Raw genomic sequence first — 5,530 nt, 5'->3', positions numbered from 1 at the left:
TGGTAGGAAATTGATGAAATCGTTCTCTCTTAATTCTCCATCTTTCGCCAGCTGATCTGCAATCCTATTTGCACTTCGCAAGGTGTGAATAATCTTCCAATTCATTGTCTTTCTTTTGAAGTGCTTCATTTTGATTATCCAATTCCTATATTTCCAAGGTGAATTCTTTGTAGCATTAATCCACTTAACCACATTAGAAGAATCACTCTCAATTAATAAAGAATATGTGACTTGCCATTTGGAAGAAACGAAAATGATAACAATCAATTCAAAACTACACCTATTGTTACCTTTCTCATATATCTCCTCGTTATCCCATCCACTTTAAACTTCATCCATCCTTTAGGAGGTGCAACCCAATCAACCACAACAACTACGTCAAACCTTTACTAGGAGCTTTCACTAAATTCAAAAAGCAATAAAATAAAATATTGCAATAATTGAATCGTGGATTTTAGTAAGTAAAATTCAAAAGTTACAAAAAAAATTATTTTTGTAATTGTAATTTCTATCTTCATAATGAAAAAGGGTTTGCATTTCTATGTTTAATTGTACCAAACTAAAATATTTTTTTTTTCAATAATCTTTTATGTAATTTCCATAAATGATTTTGACAAAAGAAACGTGACAAATGAGAAAGTGCTAGTGGCTAGCAAAGAAATATAACAAGAATGTTCAACTTTTTGGCAGTCAACTAATCTTCTCTAACTTTTTTTCCTTTTTTTCGGATTTTGCTTTTATGTTGTTTTTTTATACTAAAACATGTTGAGTTAATCATATTGGTATAAAAAAAATACTTGTAGAAATTTAAAAAGATGAATTTGAAAGTGATTAATTCCTAATTAGTAAATAATGTAGAGTGTAATAGTTTTGTTTTTGGGAAAACATAAGGAAACTCATACCAAGAATGAATGGTAATACCAAAATCAATACAACATGAAGGCCCTGAAATCAAAACAAGATTGATATAAAGTGTAGTACCCCGTATTTTGATACGGTGACTAATAAAGTTTACGGATGCCAATTAAGGTTAATTACAGAGTTAAAAAGGGTAATTCAGAAGTGAACTTGTGAAATCTCGATCTCCATAGACACGTAACTAGAAGTAGACGCGATAATGAGGACCAGGGCTAATTTTGTAATTTCTCTTAATGAGCTCTTACAAGTGGGTTTTTTTTTTATGCTATTAAGGTCTAAATAGGCCTAAGGAATGAATGAATGAATGATGTTTATGATGGTAAAATAAATGAAGAAGATAAAAATAATGATAATATCCATAGTAGGGGCAAATGGTCATTTTACATCTCGGGTCTAAATTTTTATGTTTCGTGAACTTGAGTATTGCTAGACTATTATGGACCTTGCCCTAGTGTCAAAAGAGTAAAAGGTTGCATAAAGGATGGGAGGAAGACAAAGTCACTATGTTAAGGGCATTTTGGTAATTTATGTGAGAAATGGATAAACTTTAGATATAAATATCTAAAGCTCCAGTAAATTTTCAGCATCTTCTAGCAACTCTTCTTCTTCCTCCCTTCTCTTCTCTCCATTTAATGTTTTCTTCATCTTCCATGGAAGCCTCCCATGATAACCCTAAACCTTGTGTTTTTCTACACCTTTTCATAGGGTTTTTCATACTCTTTTGTAAGACCTCAACCTCTATAGGCTTATAACTAGGCATAGACATAACACAGGCCAGGGGTAGTTTCGTCATTTTCTCTAATAAGCTCTCAGAAGAAAGTTTTATGATATTTAAGGTCTAAATAGGCATAAGACCACATAAATGATGTGTAATGATGAAAAAACAAAGAAAACTAGAAATGATAATAATTTTCACAACAGGGGCAAAATGGTCATTTTGCATCCAAAGTCAAAACTTTTAAAAGTTTTGCAAACCCGAGCATGTCTAGACCATTATGGACTTGGTCTTAGTGTTAAAAGAGTAAAAAGGTTGCACAAAGGGTTGCATGAGAACAAGCTAACTAGTCAAGGGCATTTTCGTAATTTGAAGGGAATAGATAAAATTGAGCTATAAATATCTTCTCCTTCCAGCAGCTTCTTCTTCTTCTTCTCCTTTCAATTCACGTTATTTCCAACCTCCATGGAAGCTTAATATGGAGCTTGCATAATTTTCTCTCTTTAGCTTTAATTGTCATACCTTTGTGCCCTTTTGACTAGAACCCTTGTATTCTTTCACTCTCTCATTTCAAAACCCTTGATATATCTTATTTCCATACTTTCTCTCACTAGTTGGGCATTCTAGAGAGAGAAAAAAAGAATTACCCCATTTGTTTGAAAGTTATTGGAAGAGAATTCAACTACAAAGAAACCCTAGGGTGAGTGATGAACTAAGCTTGGTTTTTAGCTATGGATAATGGCTAGTAATTGGGATTATGAGCTATTTTATTGTTGAGTATGTTCATTCATTTTATAGTGATTAAGATAGTGAACATAGATAGCCATTTAAAGTGGCAATTGAAAGCTTGCTAAGGGATAGCTTTTAGGGTTTATAAGTATGAATTGACATTATGGTAATGTTAATTTGATGGTAGGTTCTAACGAAGCCCCATCACCCCAATTGGATCATTAGGGAAATTAGAGTCAGCTAAAGGCTCAACAATATACCGGTGAGTGAACTACTTTCAAAACTTGTTTTTGGGAATATAATGTATTTGCCGCACATTTGAATGAATTATCAAGTTTTTCATAAAAACAAGTGCCTTGAGAACAAGCTTTTGCTAAATGGTTTTATGTTGTGATATATGATTGCTATGGATTCATGCACTATTGCATTATGATGATATATATATGTGTGTATTGTGCATGATGATTGATGTTGTGTATGATGACTGTAATCGTGTGTGTGCACGATGTAGAGGGATGCACATGCTGGTGATGATGGCGACGTAAGAGATGGATTATGATAGTGCCCGTGTGCACGATGTGGGGGGATGTACATGATGGCACTGATTGTGCACGATGTGGGGGGATGCACACAATGGCGCCGGCTATGTGCACGATGTGGAGGGATGTACATGAGCCGAGTGTGATTATGATGATATTGATGTTTATCTATGTAATTATGCATATCTATACTTATGAAATGAAAGCTCATGAATATGATATATGATTTACATATATGTGAAATTTAATACATTGCACTTTAGGAATTTTCATGTGTTTTATGTTGATTTTGTTGGTTTAGCAGGATAGCCTTTTTGTTGAGTGAGGGGAAACTTTTATCTTGTTGCTCTGTTCTCGCTGCAGCGAAATTCATTCTCACTGCAGCGAGAAACTCTCAGGTTTTGAAAGGGTTGGTTGGTCTAAAACTCGCTGCAGCAAGACAGTACTATAGCATCCTCGCTGCAGCGAGAAACCTTCTGTTTTGTGACCAAAATTTCATTGCAGCGAGATTCATTCTTGTTACAGCAAAAAACTTTCTATTTTGCTCCTCCTTTGGTTTGGTTGTTGCCCCATTTTCCACTTCTTGGGTACCATAGTTGAGCATGGACTTCCAACATTAAGGAATAAGTGAATTAAGTTTAAAATGAGGAGGTTTGGTGAGAAAACCTCGGTCATTTAAGAAACCCTCATTTAGCTAATAACTTGAGCTCAATGTCGCTGCAGTGAAAATTCATTCTCGTTGTAGCGTACCTTCCCACTGCAGTGAGGACTTGCGTTTACTTGACTTGATTTGCATGATTGCTATTAAAGTTTTCACTCTCCAAATCCTTTGTTGAGCATGGACTTCTTTCATAAAGTGATTTACTCATGTGGGGTTTACATGAGGGGTTTAATAAGAATTAAAATAAATTGCATTGTTTTGAAAAAAATGAATGCATCATGATTTCGTTAAACATTCCTTATGGTATGCTTGTTCCCTTATTGTTCACTCACTGAGTTTATACTCACCGTTTTCAAATCACGAGGCAGCTGGTAACTAGGTCAAAGTGTTTTCGTATATTCGACCCTTAGTAAGTGTCTCAGCACTCAGTAGCTGTACATTCATCCGAGTCTCTCTACTGGAAGTCGGGTATTCTTTGTTGTGTGTAGACAAACCTAATGTAAATTATTAAGACACATATTATAGACAATGTATATACACTTGTTTGGTATGTCAGTATGAGGTGGCAATGTTTAATATTATTTTGATTCTAAGTTATGAAATGTGACTTGGCAGTTTATGATGGAATGATGAACATGTCAGATTAATAGGCTTGCTTAGGCTTGGTGGGCTACGTCCATCGGGCCCATGCGCCGGTCATGGCCTGGAATTTAAATCATGATATATTTCTCTTCTACACCTCAAAAGCCCTTAAAGGTATTTCCTTAGTATATTTTCTCACTAGCTACATGGGTGGAGAGAGAGAGGGAGATTATCCACAATAGCTTGGAAGCTTTTGAAAAGGAATTCAACTACAAAAACCACTAAGGTGAGTAATGAATTAGGTTTAATTTTCAAGTTGTTGATAATAATTGATGATTAGAGTGGTGAATTAATCTATTGTTGAGATTGTTAATGTCAAGCCTGGCTCTATAATATGTTTATTATACCATTTCTACATAAGAATGTATGTTTGCTTACTTGGGTACCTCGAAAATCGTTAAAGGACGGTAATGTACCAAATGGTACAATTAAGTTGAATTAAGCCTCGAACTAGTCCAAATAGAGATTTTAAGATGAAATTGAGAATTTTAAAACCCTAGAATGACTTAAAATGGTGATTCAAAGTTCGAAGATCGATTTGGAATCAAATTGAAATTTTCATAACGTAAGGGCAAAATGGTCATTTTGCCACCTGAGGTTAAAATTGGAATGTTGGAAGAAGTTTTTGATCAAGATTGACCATTTAGAACATAATTTGAATTTAAGAGGTGAAAAATTTTAACTTCGACATTTTTTCGAGCATAAAGGGCAAAATAGTCATTTTACCGTCCAGGGGCAAAATTGGAATTTTTCACCGCCCAACACTTGTCCAGCACATGAATTTCACCCATTATTATTATGGATAATTGAGAAATTTTAAATGGTGGAGAGAGATTGCTTAATAGGTAAGTATGACACATGGGCCAATGGAATGGTGACATGCGTCAAATTTTCATCCATTTATAATTGGCTTTAGAAATCAGCACATAAACCCTCCCAACTCATTTCTCTTGGTCGGCCAAAGAAAGAAAAGGGAAGAAAAGAAGAAGAACAAAACCCTAGCTAAGAAATTCAAGAGAAATTCACCAAATTTCAAGGACTCAAGCCATCAAAGGTGAAATTTCTTAATTCTTGCTTGTGATCTACCTTTCCTATGCATTACTTTGCATTTTTCATGGTTAAATCACAAGATATCATGAAGGATAGTGTGCTGATCAAACCTTAGGAGAGAGAATTTGATGATGAATTTAGTTAGAAAACACATTATTCTAATGTTTTTAGTTGTTTGGTGATGTGTAGTATGAAAAGCAAGCAAGAAAAATTCATGTTCTTACATCACCTTCATTGGCCGAATATTCCATGTGGAATATTGATGATGAATTTGAT

At 34.5% G+C, this 5,530-nt stretch overlaps 1 protein-coding gene across 5 annotated transcripts in view; it reads left to right on the top strand.

Annotated features, from left to right (window-relative positions):
* Positions 1-5,154: 5,154 nt before the first annotated feature.
* LOC108663936 (translation initiation factor IF-2-like) overlaps positions 5,155-5,530 on the top strand; it is a 10,119-nt gene continuing 9,743 nt past the window's right edge. For all 5 annotated transcript variants that reach the window (XR_001930031.1, XR_001930032.1, XR_001930030.1 and 2 more), the window contains exon 1: positions 5,155-5,258. The gene's annotated coding sequence lies outside the window, so the exon portion shown is untranslated. The remainder of the gene's footprint in view (positions 5,259-5,530) is intronic.

Source organism: Theobroma cacao, unplaced genomic scaffold (genome assembly GCF_000208745.1).
Source record: "Theobroma cacao cultivar B97-61/B2 unplaced genomic scaffold, Criollo_cocoa_genome_V2, whole genome shotgun sequence".
Taxonomy (NCBI): Eukaryota; Viridiplantae; Streptophyta; class Magnoliopsida; order Malvales; family Malvaceae; genus Theobroma; species Theobroma cacao.
The sequence above is the reverse complement of the archived record's forward strand: the minus strand, read 5'-3'. Positions and strand labels throughout refer to the sequence as shown.